This window comes from Grus americana, chromosome 4 (genome assembly GCF_028858705.1).
Source record: "Grus americana isolate bGruAme1 chromosome 4, bGruAme1.mat, whole genome shotgun sequence".
NCBI classification, from domain to species: Eukaryota; Metazoa; Chordata; class Aves; order Gruiformes; family Gruidae; genus Grus; species Grus americana.
In genome coordinates, this window is record NC_072855.1 from 71654912 (window position 1) to 71676339 (window position 21428).

Consider the following 21428-nt stretch of genomic DNA (forward strand, 5'->3'; position numbering starts at 1 on the left):
AGTACTCTCTCCTGAAAAGCCTAAGCAAAAGCCTGTACTACTGGATAGGCAGTACTCTGTAGTAATATGGCAGGAAAAAGGATATCTTGACAACATGTAACACTAAGGCAAAACCTCACATCGAACACAAGAGCAATTCTCTACTAGCAAAAAAGCTAATGAAAAAAGTTACTTCTATGAGATAAATTAAATTGTAAATTTATGCTCATATCTGATATCCCCTTTTAGACACATATGCTGAAAAACACCCGATGACTTTTGTGGTTCAGTGAAATGTAGATACATATACAGGAGATTAAACATGTTGCATCTACCTTTTAGTCCTATGATACAAATCTAAATAACAGCTTCAACAAGAACAGTTTCAGTTAAATTTTGAAACAGACTTTTGGTATCAATACTCACTTTCATGCCAAAATCACTTACAGAAAAAGCTCTTAAAGCCTTTTCATATAAATTAATAATCTAAATTATGAAATCTATTTAGCATATATTTAATAATACAGTAAACATTCATCTAGAAATATTCCTCTAGAAATTGAGCTTACAGTCACAGGCACTAACTTTATCACAAGTCTCACAGTATTTAACTTTGTTCTTTCTAAATAATTTATGATACCGGAGTCCTGAATTTACACAAGAATTTCAAGTTTCAGTTAAAACCAAGCAAATGAGTTTCATAAGCAAGGAGAAAATTATTAAATCCAACATTAAGAAGCAAATACAATATTTTCCTACATATTAAATGAATCTCATGCTCCCTTACTGACAAGGCAACAATTATTTATCATTTTAACATGCATGGAGAGAATGCTGTAACATACCCACAGATGCAGAGCAGCATCATTTCACTAGTTAAAGAAGAAAAAAAACTTTCTTTTTTTTTTTAAAATGGAGATACATCACTTGAATGCTTAATTTTCAAGAGTGTAATTTCCTGTATTTTAGAAACTTACTACTGTAGGCATTGACGTAAGATGTAGCCAAACAGAGATTCTGATCAGATTTGAAACTTCCTGAACTTGATTCACACTATTATCTCCATTTGATTTCCTACAGCTGGTCTGAAGAGGAGTAAAGAGCTGATTAGATTGGAAACTGAAACATTTTCAGCAGGTGGAAGTAGAGAGCAGGAAAAAAAAAAACCCAACATGCTTGCTTGTACACAAAGCAGACAATTCAGACAATTTAGGGGGTGATCTTTTCTTCTTTTTGAAAAGCTATTTTGGCTCTTGCTAAAACCATTAACAAAATCTAAAGAATCATTTACCACAGTTTTACTAAGTTATATGAGGCCTGTGAAAGATGGAAGAACCACGTGTTTCATGAGAACTCGGTTCTCTCCAGTAGGACAGACCCTACTTAAATGCCCATTTCATGTTTTCCTTCTTGTCTCTAAAACAGCACTACTTATAGTTTAAATTATTCATGCAAAAAAACCCCCACTAACACCAGTATTTCACATTGAAGTAAGATCCCCTACACAGCTCTAGTACTGAGTATTTGAGCTAAATTCTGACTCAGTCCAATGGCAATTAAGACCCAGTGCCCTAGAGCACTACAGAAAGTCAACTTCCTGGAAGAGGACAAACTGCCTGAAGACTGCTGACATACAAAGCACATGATACAATGCCTTATGATTAAATCTATGAATTGCATATACCTTCTGCTTCTTCCTTACATTGTCACTAAAATGACATATTTCTTATATATCTGTCTCTACTGTCTCTCTTGGCTGACCTGCTACTTCAATTAATTGTTCAGGTGGCAATAAATGAACCATCACTTAAATGATACCTTTCTTAGTCATTCTTCAAAGTCAAGCCTGAGACAATTTTTTTAAAGATAACTAAAACACTTTCAAACATTAATAATTCTCGTTGTTAAAACAGAGATTTGCTTCGTTAGCAGCCAATGAAAATACTGAAAAATATTCGCATCTGCAAATACCTTCCCTAATACATTGAAATCAACCCTGTAGTACCTGTAGTACATATGCATGGAGTATTGTATAAAACACAATTCACCTTACTTTTAACTTTTGTTAACAGACCTAGACAATTATTACAATTCTTCTATGATTTCAGCAAGGAGATGACAGAAAAGATGTTGTAACTGCGATCTTAATGCTATTGACTAATTTCAAACTACAGGGCTCAGTCCTGCACTGCCATGATCAAAACTATTAGGCACAGATTCCAAGTTAAAAATACACATTCAAACCAAACATTCTGATCCAGATTAGTGTTACTTCTTTGCAATTTCATTAAAACTTCATTGAAATAATGGAAATGGAACAGCCAAAAATACAATAAACAGACCCCTTTTTTAAATCTAGTCTATATCTCCAGTTGACTGGATCAATTTATGATATTAAAACTAAAAAAATAATAAAAAATTAAGTAACATGTCTATGCTTCATATCGTAATGGTTTACTTTTTCTCAGTTCACAAAAGCAAACTAGCAGTTAATCCGGTAAACTGAGCACTTCTGCCCACAAAAACAGTATGTCAATAAAAGCAGACTAGAACACAAGGATTTTTGCATCCTTACGGTACCGATGCATTGAGAGATGAGGAAAGCTTATTCTCTCCTCTACCTTAAAAATGGCAGAGGCATGCCCTTACAAGCTCTTTCTTGGGAAACACAGACCACGTAATAAAGACAAACTAATTCTCCTCAGCCCCAGAAGTCTGCATACAGATACCTCCAGTATCCAATATCCAGCATGACCGCAGAGATCACAAAAACAGAAGAGGACCAGAGTGAGACCCTCTGTTATACAGTGTGAAAAAGATATCCCTTTTTTAATACAGAGAGAAATAAATATTCCTCATTCAAGCTTGTAATTTTTTTTCAGTAAAGTTACATATATAACAGTATAAAGTTCACATTACACAAGACAGGCTGAGCCTACAAGCAAGCACAGTGCCCTGATAAATACACAGCCAACAAATATTTTGGAGATGGAACCGGGGAAAATATGTTTCTTTTTCTTTCCAGAATTTTTGAAAATTGGAAGCATGTGTGTAGACACATGCCTGCTTAAATCTACATGGTTCAACAGAACCAAGAATGTATTCCTTTGCTAAATATTTCCTACTGTGCTACTGGAAACCCCTACTGTGCAGACGGTTTCCCTTGCAAGACTGTTTGGCGTGGCAGCCATGCAGCACAGCCTCCAGGAGCTACTGTCATGTTGGAAGTGACACTGTGTGCCTCTACCCCCAGGGCAGGATGCTCCACTGCAAGTAAAGAGCAGCAGCAACTTTCATCTCTGCTACCAGACAATTCTGCCTCCAGGGCAGGCCTCTAACTTCACAGCAGATATTTTTTCATGTGAGCCCCACAGCTCAGCATCCAAAGCCCAGCAAGACCTCCTGCCTAGAGTGATGCAGATCTGGCTCCCACATACAAACCCAGACCACGCTGTGCCTCAAGGTAGTAGCTACAACCGCCCTTTTCTTTGTTGCAATGATTTAACTTCTGTTTTCATCACAGCTAGGTACACGGAGCTTTGTCTGCAACGGAAGACCTCAATGTTACACTGATGAACCGTCCTGCCTGACACGACGTCCCTGCTGCAGCAGGCTGACATGCCAGGGTGGGCGCTGGAGGCCATACTGGTGGCCTGGAGGTCCTATGGGACTGTTCACACCATCACCTTCTGGGCCACGCTCACCCAGCCATTTTGTCAACCTCAGCAGCTCCTCCCTCAGAGAAGCCGCACAAAACCAGCGGCTGCAATCCTGGTTTGGAAGCACACTGGCAAATGACACTTGGCATGCCCGCTGCCTGCAGGGCAGGTACTGCTTTGGAAGCAGACATGCTCTGCATCACAGCAATCCAACTCCCCTTTTCTGGCAGCATAATGAAGTCCCACCCTGGAGCACTAACGCTACAATTTCTGCTTTTCAAGGTAAAGCTCTCATCGCCACACAATCTGCACTACAGGTACACTACAACACTGGGAGGGAAATGTGGAGGCAGTGCTGCAGTGCATCCCTAGGAACAACCAGTGCAACTTGTCTGTGAGAACTAGTGGAACTAATCCGTAAAAATCCGTCAGACGGGTCATATGAACTGAACTTCATTGGAAAGAAGGACTTCAACAAGGCCAACAGCTTATTTCTGCCAGAAACCTCTTCTTTGGTCCTTAAAAGCACACCACAAATGAGACACAGAGCTGCTTCTGCAGAATGCGGGAAGCCCTTCCCTGACCTCATGTTGCATTCGTTAAAACGTCACATTTTCCATGCATGGCCTAAATTAAATATGATCCTTTCTTTGCCAGAATATGATTTTTCTTTTATAAACCTGCAATAGATTCTTCCATCTTTATTCAAAATAAGTAAAACTTTGGGGTATATTGATTAAACTCACAACATCTGAGGTAACTGCATGTGTAAAAACATCTATTTACCTATAAAAAAATATTTCTATAAATACATATATTTACATACACTTACATACCTACTACAACTAACAACTTGTAGCACCTTCATAAAGAAGACACTGCTCAAAGGAGTTCAAACTATGGTTACTCATGACTGGTTTTAGTGTGTTACAAGTGTTACAGCTGTTAACGGTTCCCTGGATGATCTGCTGTTTCAAAGCCACAAGGACGTGATCTAACTCAATTATAACCCACAGCTGACCTGTGAAGCTGTATTAGCTGAACTTACAAAAGAACCACCGGTACCACACAGTAACTCAGTACACACGAGCCTGCTTTTCATGGTTCATGTGTCATGTTTCACCGGTCATGGAGATACGTCTAAAAGGAGATTTTGACAGACTAAGTACAGTGTGTAAGATTAATAGAGCAAACAAAAAAAAAATATAACACTTTTCTTCTTGTAAGTACAACAGAGAAGTCTTTTTTAAGAAAATATTTATACCACATCACAGCATATCTTTCTCGATAGAACCCAGCATTTTTCCTCCCAGATGTACTGCTTTTCTCAAACCACATAAAGTGCTATATACATTACTGTCACATTGCTTGAAAAGATTTCATCAGACAACCTATGTCAGTTTGTAATTTATGGCGAAATTGAAATTACTTTGTAAGTATTGTCTGTAAACAAGAGGAAAACTATCAAATATCCAAGAAAATCCTTAAATTAGTTGCTCTTTTTCCCTTCCTATTCTTCATACAGTCCTGGGAAGAGATGGGGGATGAAGGAACTAGCAATAGTGTTAATTAAAGATGTTATGTTGCATAGTTTCAGCAATCCAATGCTGCAATCACATAACTATATATACATACAGGAGCAAACACACGGTGTAAACAGTCATTGAAAAGGAGTAGTAATATTAAAAACAAAAGTTAATGAGCACTGGACCTTTTGAAGACATTTCAAGACAGTACAAAATGGAAGTGACCCCACTGGCTACTAATTTCAGCAGCAGTTACTCTACAGCCAGCTTGAAATTAGTGACTGCCAAGTCTTGACCATATATTTATAGTACATTTATATATATACAAAAATATATTTGTACATTATACAAACATTTATCTTTTTTTCCTCATTGTTGATATACTTTTCCATATGAACCTGACAGGAAGGTTGTTTATGTACTGACAAAGTGTTCCTTGAGATGTGGGGGCCATATCTACCATCTCAGTATGAGTGCACATATCATCACTGTGACTGCTCAGAGAGGCTTCTGCTCCTCAAAAGACTATGTACCTCGGGGGTGTGTGTGTATGTGTAAAATCGTGCTTAGAGAGGCATGTCACAGCATCCTCAAGCATTCCCATTAATGTGAGCTGGTTTAGCTTATAGACTTTTAAGAGAAAAATTCAAACCCCACAAGCTCCTCTAGGTATAATAAGACTGCACACAACTTTCTGGCCTGGATTTGTAGAAGCACTGTTTCACACAGCTCTCATGGATTTCAACGTGAGCAGTGTCTGTTCAGTGCTTGTGAAAATGAGAACACATGAATTCATCACAGTTTGACAAGAATTCAACCCACCGTAATCCGAGAGGTCTTTTTGAGGTGCCAAAGGCCAATAAAATAGACTTAATTTAAATAAACGCTGCAAGACAATCGCTCTGTGGTTCCCTGAGAACAATCCTTTCATCACTGACACTAGAGATATTTCTCAGCAGGAAAAACTCTAACTTATTTTTATTCTTTTCATTGTGAGTTAGCGAGAACTTGAATTTCTAATAGTAAGCTGCCAAAGCCCCTAGATTTAAGGGAGAATTTTATTCATCATTTCGCATATACGAAAGAACAGCTCCTGTGCAGAAGAAAAAAAAAAACCTAGGAATTTTATATATCTTCACAGAATTATTGCTGATGGGACAAGATTATTATTAAAAGATGACTTACTTTAAAAGCAGATAGAGTGTATTTTAAAAACTGGTTTACTGGAAGACTTGAATCTTACGTAAAACAACATGGTACTTACAGATGTCATCCCAGTGCAGTTAGTATCGTAAAACTAGAAGCTAAACATTCACAGCAGAAAAAATTATATCCCTCTCTAGTCAAAGCTCTTAGTGGGGTGATAAATACTTTGGAAGTGATTATACATTTGCCAAGAGAGTCTGTTTATTTAAAACCATTAAGGGAGAGTATAGCTGCCCATGGATATTAAGATTTATCTCACCTGGTTTTAGACTGTTGCACTAGAGACATCCATTTTTGAGCTAATCACTCTGAGCTCTCTTTTAAATTGTTGAGGATAAACAGGCACTTTGTGTGATGAATGTGGCCTGTTTCATCTACCTCTGGATGAGATGAACTAAATCTTAGAAGTGCTTATTTTTCTCTATTTGCTGTAAAAATGATGAGGAGGATAATAAGCTACTAGTCTAGTTTAAACAAAAGCAATGTCTACAGTTTGGTGGGATGTCACTTGTAAAAAGTAAAGTCAACTTAAATCCAGCAAGGTTGTCGATATCCTAGAGAAGGCTGACCTCATATATCTGACCTGCTGCTACAGCCTAATGGGCAAGGCTAAGGATTCAGACACACTAACAGACGAGGCATGCAAAATGGTACACTTGAAAGCGTAACAGAACCAAATATTTGCTTTGTTCTTAGAAAAAAAATATTTAATAACCTAATGCCACAGCCACAGCAAGTTGGGTAGGGTCCTATGATACCCTGACCACCAGGCAAGAAACTACTAGTCCATCATAAGGTCCAAGTTGCTGTTGATGTATGGATGACTAAACCCTGCTTACAGGCTCTCACTCAGAAAATGTTCTTTCACATTTACTTTGATATACAGAGCAAGCTTAGGAAAGACAAAGTCACTTTTGGTTTGAGACTTTGCAGGCTATTTGTTTCTTAAACTGAAATCATATCTACACTATTGCCGTTCATTGACATGCAATTCTTAATCATATATTATCAATTGCTGACATGGTTTGTCAGCTGAGTTTATATTTTATGTAGTAATTGTTATATGACAATCATTTCATTAACTTTGTTTACTTTTTATGATAGACTGGTTTTGATCACTCTGTTTACTCCAACTAAATAAGAGGTCATTAATTGTTTTGTCTCACAAAAGGGTATTGCAAGGTACGTGGGCTTCCTGACTGGCTAACTTTCACTCTACCATGTACTTTAAAAGACAGTTAATAGCCATATCCCCAGCCTAGTCCGAATGGTTTCCATCAACACAAAACACGGATTGCGCTGAGCTAGTCTGATGGTGTGAGCATTCCCAGTCCAGAATTTAAAAAGACAAGCTAAGTAGCAAAGACAATCTCAATATTTATCCGATAATTTTCAAGTACACACCAAACAGCATAAAGCATCAATAGATGCTTCGACTGTGTGAACACACAGTTGAGTTCTAAGTGGGAATAACCTAACTGAGATTACTTTTTACTCAGCTGCAGAAGATGCAGAGGCTGCACTAACCCACGAGTGAGCGTACTTGAAATAGATTAACCTTAAACTCATGTTTGAAAAGATTCATTTTGCTAGAGTGGCCATAAATGGAATTATATGCTTCAGGGCCGCTGGAGCTTTGATATCAGCTGTTATCAACTTGAACAGGGGGGAACAAGGGCACAAAGCAAATGTACTAACCCAGTCTTACCATTCACTGCTCGCCATTCATGTGTTCAGTATTTTTGGTATTTTCAAATGCACAAGTGGCAGTGAGATGCCCGCATTCTTCTTGTTTTTAAAAGAACCGAAGCAAATAGCTGCCCTTACTGATCCTGATTCCTTTTCCCACGCAACCACAATATAAAATTTGTAGAAGTTTGGGGCTTTCTCCATTAAATATAGCAAGAATGGACTCTTTTGATTCAGTCACCAAATTAGGAAACTGAGTTATATTTTGGCATAGAATACCATAATATATAGAATGGAGTATTATGGTAAAGATGACAGAAGAAGTAGTCCAGTTAAAATTTAAATGTTTTAGAGTTGCGTTTTTCTAATAAAGCAAAAAATAAGCAAAAATTCCAAATAAATTAAAATAAATGTTAAAAATATCATTCTGTTCAAAAGAAGTTGGTTTATCTCTTTGGGAGATCAACTACTTCGGCTAGAACAACTTTCAAACAAAACCTGCTGTTTTAAAATGAGAAATCAAATGTATTGCTTTGCAAATATTGAACTGAAACGGTCACCATTTCTGATACGAAGCATTTATTTAAATGTATTAAAAACGCTTTCCTTTTATGCGATAAGGAAGCTGTCAGATACTTGAATTTGCAATAATTTCAGCCTCCTGTCCTGTACAATGCTTACTTATTTCACTGATATACTTTACATAGACTCATGGTATTTACTTAAAAATCCAGAAACGTTGCCAAAAGGCCTTACATTATCTATGGAAGGAAAAAACATGTGGATAGTTCAAAGTATACTTTTCCTTGGTCCAAATAATATGTTAAAATGATCTAAAGTAAATACTATATTCTCACTAACACTGATTCAGAAATAAATTGCCATATTTTAAGACAAGATTATCTTCATTAAAAATAATATAGGCTATGTGGAAGCAAAATTTACATTTAAATGCAGTTAATCAATGAATTGTGAGATAATGCAAGTTCAGTAATACTCAGAATGAAATATCCTGGCTCAATAGTTTAATTAAAGTCACACTTGCATTGGCTGCTCTTTCATCTTTGTTCTTTAACATTTACTGAAATGTCAGCAGAAGGATGATGGAAGACTCACAATAATTAGAAATACAATAAAATGAAAGAAAAAATAAATAGATGTACTAGAGTAAAAATAATATATGTCCTGGAATTCTATGTTTTTCTTCCTGAGATGGGAAGGCCACTAGATGCGCGCTATTCCACAGTCCCAAACAGCCCCCAGACTGGAGAACTGTGATACAAGGACCTTGAAGTGAACCATTAAGTACACTCTGAAGCCCTGATACAGTTCTAATAAAACCAGAGAGGTGGAAAAAGGAAGCTCCTTTGCAAAGAAACTCCAGTATTTGAAGAAGCTTTATAACTTTTCAGACAACTCCAATCAGCTATTTGAGACTCTTCCCGCACTTTTCATGCAACGGAGCCATACTTTTTCCACCGAGTCTCCAGTGGCTTTTGGAGCTGGCTTTGTATCAAAGGAAATACAATAAATGATACTATTCACCTACAAGCCCACAGAAGACAGTAATAAGAGAAATATTGCTAACTTGAGGAAACAAAACCAGAAGTAATCAGGGAATGATTAATATGAGAAGTGTAGAAATACATATTCAGACTTCATCAAGCAGGAAACACTGTGCTGAACTGAAGAGGTATGCCTGTAATACGGACGAAAGAAGAAAGCCCAATTCACTCCACAGATACTGCAGTTGTGTGACAAAGATGAGTAATGTGTATTCTAGTAATTCTTAGATTTGGATTACTGTTGTTCAACTCTACCTATGTGGTTAGAATCACCCTAAGCAATGTAGCTCCAAGGCAATTACTTCAGAATTAGAAAAGCAATCTATAAAACTCACTAAAGGCTCCCCCTCCTCACCCCACCCCCTAAAAAAAAAAATCAGAGTAAAGCTGTGTGGTTTTTTTCTGAGATAATTGTAGTCCCCATCTATCAGACTTTAAATAGGAAAAGATGCGCCTTCAAAAAAAAAAAAACCAAAAAAAACCCCAAAATGTGGTGGGGGGCATTTGAGGAAAGACAGTGGAGAAGTTACCAACCAGAAGCTCTTTTCCACCAGCACCAAAGGGAAATACTGGTCATAATTGTAATGTCTCTTTAAAATATCTAATGTATCTACATAGAGCCACCAAGTGAAAACCAATAGCCTGAAGAAATGAAGGTTACAAAGAAAGTACTTCAGAAGAATTTTAGCCGAAGACCAGAGTTGTCATCACAGGTTAGAGGGAAAATGCAAGCATCTCGTACAGAGTTGGGGAAAGGACTGGTTTACGCGTTGCAGATGGATGGATGGATGGATAAGCAAATCAACAAGTAAAGCTGCCTAGGTATCTCAATAAAACTCAGCATTGCTGTATGATGTACCGAGAAATAGCATGGTGAGTGGCAATCTCTAACAGAAAAAAATAATTTAAAATTTACTATAAACGTAAAATAACCTGATGACCATTGCTGAAACCGTAATCTTTATAATGGAGAGCTCCACAAGCTGTAGAAAATGACAGCCATTATTAAATGTCTTGAAATCAGGCACAATTGGTCCTTCTTGAGGGCTAACCAAATTCTTTTCACATTCTTTTTGTGTCTCTGTGTTGTTGGGGAAAGAGGGAAGTGATTTAGAGATGAATTCTAAGTTTCCTTTCATTTTGGCAGTTTGAATTTAATAGGAAGATTATGCAAGTCTCACTGCCTTTTCCTTCCATCTCATGTCAGTCAGAGTGAAGAGTTTGCATTATTCAAGGTCAATTAAGCCATGCAAATGCATTCTAAATGATTTTACAGTAGTAATAATAACTCTCTCCTCAGAAGGATGTGCTGAATTTGTTAAAAATATTAACTTATGATAAAAATGCCGTAGGTGTTTTGGAATTTTATTCTCTGCTCAAAATAACCAAAGGCATGTATGAATATAATAATTTTGAACTGGTAGTGATATAGGTTTTAGGTACAACTTCCTCAGGAACTTGATCCACAGGTCTATCCTTGGAGCTACAGTGATGTAAGTCATAAAAAAAAAAGTCTCACATTCCGCTGCTTGCATTTCAGAAAAAAAAAATGTGTGTTTGTTTAGTTATCAAATTATAGCAATTTTTTAGCTTGAAATCAGGTTTTCAAAAACATGCTCTGAGAATATTTAGTCCTGAATGTAAATTATGGAAAAAACTGACATACATATAATTTATTAATGTTATTAAACTCTTAAAACTATGTATTTTGATAAACATTGCTGGTAACATAAACTACACTTGAAAAGCCCAATCTCAATGAAGATGGCTTTGTCAGTATAAGTATACCATTACACATCATTACTTGCTGAGAAAACATTCCTAGTCAATGGGATTTTTTAAACCCAATAAAACTATACTTCCCATATAGCTTAGTCCCAGCCTCTCTCCCTAGAATGAAGACAGGTATATTGGCCAAAGATCAATTCTGCAGCAAACATCTGTTTGTACAGCATGATCCAGCACAACAAGGGGCATGTCTGTGGCACTGTGAAGTCAAGCTCTTGAGTAAAAGCTCCGTCAGGTTGTGTTCATATTTAATAAACAGAGTAATCACATAGCAATTACATTTGCAGTTACATTGACATAGTTGTGATCCTCCGGGTGAGACTAACTGCTGAAAAGGCAAAGAAACCACCTCAATTTGCTGCTTTGCTGCATCTGACGATACGAACGTATCTAGTCCCTTTCAGAACAAAACGCTTAGTAGGTTTAGGCTTAGAACCTCTGAGGATGGTTTGAATAAATGTTTGACCTTCCCTTGACACGGCCAAGTTATAGCACTGAGGAATTGCCCATCCAAGACCAGCTAACCACGTACTTCTGCCTATTCTATTCCAGCACAAACCAGGAGTAAATAAACAACACAGAACAGAACAAAGAGAAAGGATCACACAGAAATACATCGTTCTCATCCGGGAGGGATACACCCTCCAGGTGAAACAACAGCCCAACTTGCGTGATCAACTGCCTCTGCTCCGTACCAGCATAAAACGGCATTTGAGAAGGGGCTGTGGATGCAGTCAGGGTCTTCTTAAAGGTGGGGGGCAGCAAGGAGTTACTTCATTCCACCCATGCCTGCCAGGTTATAGCAATGCAATGGGAATCGCTCCTAAAAAATACAAGTATCTGCATTTTAATTGTTTTCAATAGCTTATAAAGGTGGCCATTTCTCTTCACCAAACACATTACACTGTAGAACTGTACCCTGAAAAGACATCTAAGCTAGAACTGCATTCAAATCAATCTTTTTAATAAAAATATGACACTGAAAGCCATTTCTTGGGGAACAAAGGTTAGGAATTTGGGTGTGAGAGGTGATTTTTTTTTTTAGTGGAATGTATTGCACTTTTCTTTGAAAAATATAGTAGAAAGATAATACAAAAGCCATTAATTTTATATTGCTGAGATTTAGATGGAAATCTTCCATGCTGATTAGATATTTAACACAAAACACTTGGAAATTACACCTCTTCTCAACACTCATTGTATTTAGCCCATGTCCCCTTTAATAGAGAGCTAACAATATTTACCACATATTTATGCTAAAATCACAGATCCAAGGATTCATTCACAATTCCCTCTTTTATGCAATTATGATGTTTGTGAAAAACGCAGATGCCTCATTGAATGTGCACATTTAAAATTATGTGATTGTATTCACATCTGTACAATATTTAAAGCCATATAATACATATAAATAGAGTCCTCAAGCTACTATGAGATGCCTAACACCTGGCAGATGAGATAGCGGCTCATAGTAGTTTAAATACTGTATTTTAATTCACTTTTCTGAGGCAGTCAGGCTATGTAATTACTAAGTCATAAAGTTGAAAATATGACTGCATAAAACATTCTCCTTCAGATGTATCTGACAGAACGCACAGGTAATGTTTAAACACTTGTACTTGATGTCTTATGTCTTAACTTATGCTTCCTTCACCTTCCTGATTACTCTTTTCTGTTTCTTTTTCATGCCCTTTCGCGTTGTGATGCCATTTACCTGGCCAATTACGTAGCATCCCCTCATTCTTTTTGATTACTCTTCCATTCCCCATTATGTTTTTCCTCACTTCATTTTGTTCTGACAATTTCAGCCTGCACTTTCCACATTCCTTTGAGTATACTCAAGGGAAAAATGAGTGCTTTTATTCTGTATTACCACCTGAGTCTAAATTGTGGTTACATCTAATGAATGAAGCCAGGCTTCCTTGTCATTTGGAGTGGTCGTGTCAGATGGTCTCACACTGTGACTGCAAGAAGTAGATATAGAGGAAGTTCTGTGCATCTGCTCCAGGCTGAAGTAGGAGGAACAGCAATGACAACTTGTTCTTGCATGTTTTCCACAGTCTCAACTGCTCTTCTATATAGCTCGTCCTGCTACTTATGATTTTTCACATAACTAAGCAAAATACAAGATACAAATATTACTAACTCGGCAGAAAGGCTGCAGGGAGGAGGGGAATCTGGAGAAAAACATGGTCTAGAACTTGATATATCGAATCTTTAACAGGTGTTTATGTTATAAGACAAGTAAACATGGATAATGTTTTAAACATTGTTTAAAATGTGATTCTAATTTAGCTCATTAAAGGTGAATGAATAACCAGATTAATATTTTATACCAGGAAAGATATAAAATATTCATCACGTTATGATATTTCTACATTATTGTCTGCCACATATAACGCAATCAGAGCACTGGTGGGTATGCTACATTCCAGGAGATCTACGTAGCTGCTATTCCTTCCTCATCAGTGCTGTAGAACAGATAGTGTGGAGTCCACACTGAGAAGCTCGTCACTGAACCATTTCTCTTCCTAATGGTAAAGCTTTAATGAAACTGTGGCTGTTGGAAAAATGCCAGGTTTTCAAAAATGAAGTATTTCAGTCAAAGTCAGCCAGCTTTGACACAACATCCATCGGGAAAGAAGGCAAACCCTGTTAATAATTTAACAGCTTGACTTGGGATGTCAGCACAGGTACTTGACTATCACACATTGGTGTGTCTGAGTTGGTTTTGATTGTTGTTTGGGGTTTTTTTAACACTTGTCTCATTTCTCTTCTATATTCTTCTCTGCCTATGAAAATCAACTTACATGCACACACACACACACACACACACTCGCTAAGCCTCTTTTCTCAGTCCTTAAGAAAGATTGGGAGGAGAACTCAAAAAGTTGAAAAGTTTCACAGTATAGAAAACTGTTTTCCATGTAGCCTCTCCCACTGCTACAGTTAAGAGGCTCCATCATTGCTTAGGGCTGAGGCCTGTCTTGTCAATAGAGAAATAATGTTGTCATTCCTAAAATATGAAAACTGCGTGGTAGTGTAATATTTGTCCAATATATGGAAAATCTTCCAGAATTCTTTCAGAAATCCATACCACTTCTATTTTAGTATGCTCTCCCAGTGGCTATCCACTGCTAAAAATTGTACTGGCTTAACAAGAAAACTGCATAGGTTAACTCTATATGCATAAAATTATTCCATTGTTCCTGCAGGTAAAAATGGTTGCTTTTGAACGTGAAGTACTAAGAGCGCACAGGGTACTGGGACAGTGCTTCTGGCAGCAGTCTTTCAGACAAAGGATTCTGCCTATAGTTTTCTCTTGTTTGGGATAATATCTGCTACATATATACCTCTTTCTTTGCATATGTTTTACAATAAACAGTTGCTAGGTATCTGTCAATTCAGGTATTCAGAAAAAATACATATATTAGATATATGTTAAGTAGTAACTGTTCTGTTGTTTTTCCTTACTATTTTAAGTAGCATATTCTAATAAAGTGGTTTGTAAAAGCCTTACCCTAAAAGATCCATGTTATTCCACAACGTGGATTATCACCCATTAAAATAATGAAATCAATCACCGAAACTACAGTGGAGTTTGTGCTTGTATTTGTATGTGCGCATGATAGTTATAAAAGAAAGCATCCATTTATAAAAATGGGCCATTTGGGTGATTAAGCAGATGTGCTCTTTGCCCTATATCAGGACAAATTTCTGAAATGAACAGTCATCTGCTTCTGCAGATGGAGAGCTCTGAGGGAGGATTAGCGCTTTCCCATTGCTCATTGTAAACAACCATAGCCCCAGAGAAGCCCAGAATGATCTCCAGTGACTAACTCTGATCATACGAGCAACTTACTATAAAATGAACGTCTCTGAGCACATAGTAACTGGCCTATATGGTATGTGTGTGCACAGAATAACAATCTGAATGAATTTTACACATATATGCAATAGAAACTTCCCATTATTGTATTTAGTAAGAAGCAACAAATGCAGTTTATGGTCTTAAAGTAAATTACTTAATTGTCATTTATTTTCCACATGCAAAAAGAGGAAGAAAACCCCATACAATTAGTCCAATGAGCATTATGATAGTGAGAAATAATTTAGTTCTTTAAATAGTGGCTATTGAGCCAGGGAAATAAACCTTATAATCACCAAGGTAGGAGGAAATGCAGTAAAAATGCGAAAGGATTAGCAATCTGCCAGTTTACTGTCTGATCACTAGGGCACAGTTGACACTAGTTTGTATTACAGAAAACCACAGAGCCAGAAGTGGTAAGATGTCAATTATAGTAAGTTTTTCCAAAACCAGAAAGTAACTTTCCAACAAATCATACAAGAAATATAATGAAGCTCTCATTTGAAGAATGAGGACAGTGTGTAAAGATCGAGCTGCAAAAACAACCAAATAAAACCAACCCTCATTATACCACTTTTTGTGATGAATTTATAGTGCATTTGCCTAATGAAAACAGTATTGCATACTTCAGAGGAAAAGCCAGGGATTAAGGAAGACTACATTTAATCCTCAAGGAGTTTGGAATGTTCTTATTGTAAATTGTAGTGCTGGCTTCATTCCTCTCACTGTGGATGCTCTGCAACCAGCTGGGTTGAAAATTGCAAACACTCAAAATTACTGTTGGAGACCCTTTGCTAGAACACATATACAGAAGTATAGGGCTAGTGGTTTTCAGGAAACCCTGGGGAATACTTTAACATTTCTGCAGCTGACAAAAACTGTAGAGCAACAATAGCAAAAAATCAAAATAATTGCTGAAGATGTTATCAAACTAACTTGCCAGATTTATTGCAAGTTGGTAATTAGTACACAATGAGATGAGGGTACAACATACATTATATTTTTACATCAAGAAATGAATGAAGCCATGGAAGCAAGTGTTACAACAGAACAAAACAAATAAAAATAGGCAACAGAATCTTGTATCTATTATTTAAATTTGATACTTAAAAACCTTTTGCTTGAGCAAACTTTCCTTGTTTACCTTTTTTTTCCCCGAACAGGTTCATTTCTTCAAAAGAAGAAAATAAACACAAATAAATGGTAAGTAGTGTAAATATTATTTAAATAGTCAAGCATAAATTTGGAGTGCCTTCTAAAAACTCTAATAAAAAAGAATGCTATCCACTACAATTAATGCTCATTCAGCAGCATGAGATTTATGACAACTAACGCGGCACATTAGAGTAACTACAGCAGGTAGACTTAAACTAGATATTTAAAGTGATAGAGTAATTTAAAACTAATTACTTGCGAGAAGATTCAGAACTACCTATGTGAATACAGGCAACATTCTTCAAAAGCTTCTACAGTGCAGCTGAACGCCACAAAACTGTCAGCTAGGAAAATATACTTAGCAAGAAGTTCCAGCATTTTGAACCTACTTATTTTATAAACCAGCCATTGTTCCTCTATGAAAGGGATTCTAAACAGAGTGCTCTCTTTCTGCCAGAAAAAGCCAAAACTCCTAAAAGACTGATGAAAAGAACTGGAAAATGCACTTTTCCTCTAGAAAAAGTAGGGAAAAAACGCAATACAAATAAGCCTTCCCTGGAATCCTTTGACCAGTGGGAGGCTGGTAGCACTTATGAGTCCATTTGGTTGCCAAAGCTGAAGCAAACGGGAAAAGGCACTATCAGAAGGTACACACATACACACACTCAGGTATCTGACAGGTCTGAAGGCAGACTCCCGAGTCTTACTGCTAAATATATTCTTATCGTTTTTTCTGCTAACACAAAGAGGAGTGGCAGGGACCTCCTGTAGTAAGACTCTGTGAAGTGTAGCATTATCTGAGATCACATACAAGACCAGTGAGAAGACGCTGAAAGTAATTACTGAGCAATTTTACTTGTGGTTTGAATCACTTTTAATCACAGTCTTCATACCAGAAGAATTCCTTGACTGAACACAATCAGAAATATACACGCATATGTTCTGTTTTAAACACTTTCTGTATTTAAAAATATGGTTTCTTCACTATTATATTGGTATGCTACTTTGCACTTTGTGTTATGCAACCTCTGTTTACTTTGAAATCAGCGACAAAAATCCTGGTACTCCCAATCAAAATATGAATTAAGCAACTACTACATGCTCTGAAAATCCTACCTTAACAACAGGGTCTATAACAAAAGCCACAACGCCTCACCTTTATGTAATACTGGGGACACAGCATCTCCATAGATACTGTGCTCTCCTCCCTCACATGTCCCTGGATTTCTATTTTGATCTGTGTATACAGATCATTTACTTTTTACAAGGGAGAAACAAAGCTTCATTATGGAGCAGATGCATGCAATAAAGTCTGGTTTGTAATCTGGTTATTCTTCCCAGCAGAGTAAAGTCTAAGAGATCTCCGTCATGTTCCAGATCCACACTGCACTACGCCTTCACACAAACAGACCTGGTCGCCTAGGTCGGGACTACAATATCCTCCAGACTGTAAGGAAACCATTGCTTTTATAGAACAGAAAGGAAACGTGTACCTAACCAGCTAATCAGTGCTTAGTTGGGGAAAAAAGTTAGTAAGTAATGCTTGACAAGTCAGTAGCTTTTGATGGCCTTTGTGCATACTAACATGAAACTGCCACATATTCAAGAGAGCTCTCAATACTTTATTTTTTGCCCGCTGATGACTGTCTAGTTTCATCCTCTGATAATTTCAGTCCTTCAAGTAGAATTTACACAAGGGTTAAATTTGGCCTCATGTGTCCTGTGGCTTGCAGTGAGAATGACCCACCTTTTCTGGCATTTGCTGTATTGTATAGAGAAGCATGACTTTCTTCTCTTTTGGGAGTCTTTTGAACTTGTATAAAGTAGCTATTCCCAAGTGATTACTTCCTTTCTCAATTGATGCAACAAAAGATCATCACATAAAAAAAGAGTCCCACAGTGATTTTTCTTTTGAACATACAGGCAATGCTGAAAACATAAATGTACATGTGCAAAAGCTGTCATCTCTTGCCTCTTTCTGATACCTGTTAGCTCCACAGGAAAGTAAAGGAAAAGGAGCGTGTTAAAGCTTTCTGCATCATCAGGGTGAATTGCTCTTTTAACTTTTATTATTGCAAGGATGCCACTGATAACTGGAGAAAAGGAGGAACATACCTGTAGTTCTTCAAATTGTTACAGTTTAATGTAAAGTCTAGAAGGAAGTCTCAAGGGAAAAAAAACCCAAAGGCTTACTAGTGAGTGTGAATCGCTTTTTCCTGTCTTTCTTTACCACTCCAGACTGGAAAGCAAATGTCTTTCAGGCTTCTCCTTCCTTTTCCCATCTGGGAATCTTTTTGTTCTTTTGATGATGACAAGTTCTATAAATTCATGCCTAGAAACAAGCAGAATACCTGTTAAAAAATGTGGTTGAGTGGGTAAAGCTTCCTTTACTGAAAACTGCATCTAAGTATCACCTATGTCCAGTCTCACATGAATAGCGAAGTGTATGCAGACCTTCCGACAGCATCTCCATTTCTGTGCATGCTCTTCACTGGAAAATTTTAGATTACATCTGACATTTTCCAAAAGATATCCTCTCACTACAGTAAAGTAACTGCAAGGAAACCGAATTTAATTCAAAGAACTTGAGAGGCCTGTATTATTCAGTAAGTTAAACACCTTAGTAGGCCATCAGTCTGGCTTCAGTTTGGATTACAGCCACCTCCTGCCTTGAGGTCCAGACTACTAACGCTACTTGTGCATTTCAGGTATTCACTTAACTGTAAAATTCACAAGTAATCCCTGAAGCTGTGAGAGACTTCAATGAGCTAACGCTTACAGAACCAGGCTTCATCCAGTTTATTCTTACTCCTCAAACCCCAGTTTGCATTTCTTTCTACTCAGAGACCTGTTAGGAGAAGAAGCAGGGAGGATGGTCCAATCTGTAGCACCACAGGCTGAGCAGTTAGGACACCTTCATAGGTAAGGGATGTGGTGGGTCCCTTCTCCCTCATGTTGGGGAAATTCCATAGCACGGCCTTCCGCTTCTTGGGCAAGTTTTCTAATCAATAGGCTGTTTTATAAGAGCTGGGAAAACCTCTTCCCTTGCTGTGTTTCAGGTTCAACTCAATGCTATTTGTCAGCGTTGGTTTTGGTTTGAGGATCACAAGGCCTAATGGATTCGCTCTTTCAGCAGATTTAAAGAGATTTAAACTTTAGAAATTGCAGTTTACGTGCCTATTTCTTACATGACCTTAAGCATCTATCAGGTAGAGCTGTAAATTTTTAGAGCATGTGCAGCAATATAGCTTTATTTACCAACTATACAGACATTTCCAGACCAGAACACCTTACACTGCAGTAGGCTGAATTGAACCTAGACATCTCAATTTCGCCTAATTCTTCATAATTTATCACAGTGGCCATGAGAAGAAATACTCTTAGATCAGAATCTATTTGTAAGAAGTTCACTTTCCACAATAACAAATAATAAATTAGACTATTTCCTTCTTCAAATGTAAGCATCCCTGTGTTTGAAAATTGGTGATGGATAAATGTGTTTTAAAAAAAAAATTCTCAAATACAGTTTTATCCATGATTTACCCATAATTTTATGGATTAATTAGTTTGGCAAAATAGTAACATATGTGTCACTGATACGATCCATCAGCTTGTTTTCCACCTTGGCAGAAAAAGAGATGGATTTATTTTATCCAGCTGAACTGCAAAAGTTAAAGCAGTATCCAGCAGATATCCTTCAGATTAATAAAATTATCCAGGTGTTAAAGGAAGCTGCAGATTTCTGATTCAAGTAGAGGGTCAACAGGAAATTAAAAAAAAAAAAAGGCATTTGTAGTGCTAAGAAATATATGGATCAGTTCCAAGAATTCTGGACATTTTAACCGTATCCTGATAGGCATGATAAAATGGGGCAGGATGAAACAATTCTTCAGATACAAAATCAAACAATCAGAAGTGTTATCAACTCTGCTTTTCTCATGAGTACATGAAAAGCTAAATGCCAGCATTCTTCTAATAATCAGCTACACACCTGCATTTGAGATGTCAGCTTAGTATTGGTAATTCTATCAATTGTCATCCTCTGTCTAAACTGCCCGTAGTGAAGAAGGTGACTGAGAAGTTTATGTTAAACAGCTGTTATGCCATCTGGCATCATTGACTTCCATGACCCTTTTCAGTCTGGCTTTCAGCCTAGCTAAGGTACAAAGACTACATTGGCTTAATTGGTCTATGATCTCTCCTCTTGGCAAAATACAGAGGTCAAGTTTCCATGCTGATTATTGTAGATTTGTCAGCAACCTTTGTTAACATGAACCATTAAGTTTTGTTGACTCATCTGCAGACACTGGCAAGGATGGCCAAAAAACCAGTGTAGTGACTCAGGTCTCTCCTCTCCGGGAGGTCTTAGAGGGTGATGTCGGACAATTGCTCATCTGCCCAGAGGGCTCTTGCAAGCAGGTTTTTCATCATTCCACTCTGTCGCCTTTCTTGTTCAATGTTTACATGAAGCTTCTCAGGGACAGAGCAAGACTGGTTGGGGCTGTCATTTCATCAAAATGCATGTGACATTTACCTTTCTTCATTGTGCTTTTTCATCTGATGCATATGGTCAAGTTGACACATCTCCCAGCACTTGACTAGTTTGGAGATCGGGGAAGGCAGACTGGTTTAAATTCTACGTACACTACTTATTTATTTTAAAGAAAGCTATTAGTGAGTGTGGGAAAGCAGAAGGTGAGGCTGTGGAATCTGGTAAGTCACAGCTGTAGGTTTAAAGTTGAAAAGAATTATTCGGCTCAGTTATATAGAAAGGCTGCTCTCAAAAGAGCAAAAAAGCTGCTAATTATACTGTTTGAAATGAGGAGAAATTAAATTTCTTAGTCCGCAAGGAATACTTCAGTCCTGAAAATGTGAATTTAGCTATTTATCCTATTCCTAGACTTTTCATACAATTCTAAAATACATGTACTATATTAGGGTCAAAGCAGTAGTATATGTTGGCTTTTTTGTTAGTATCCACATATCTTGAGTT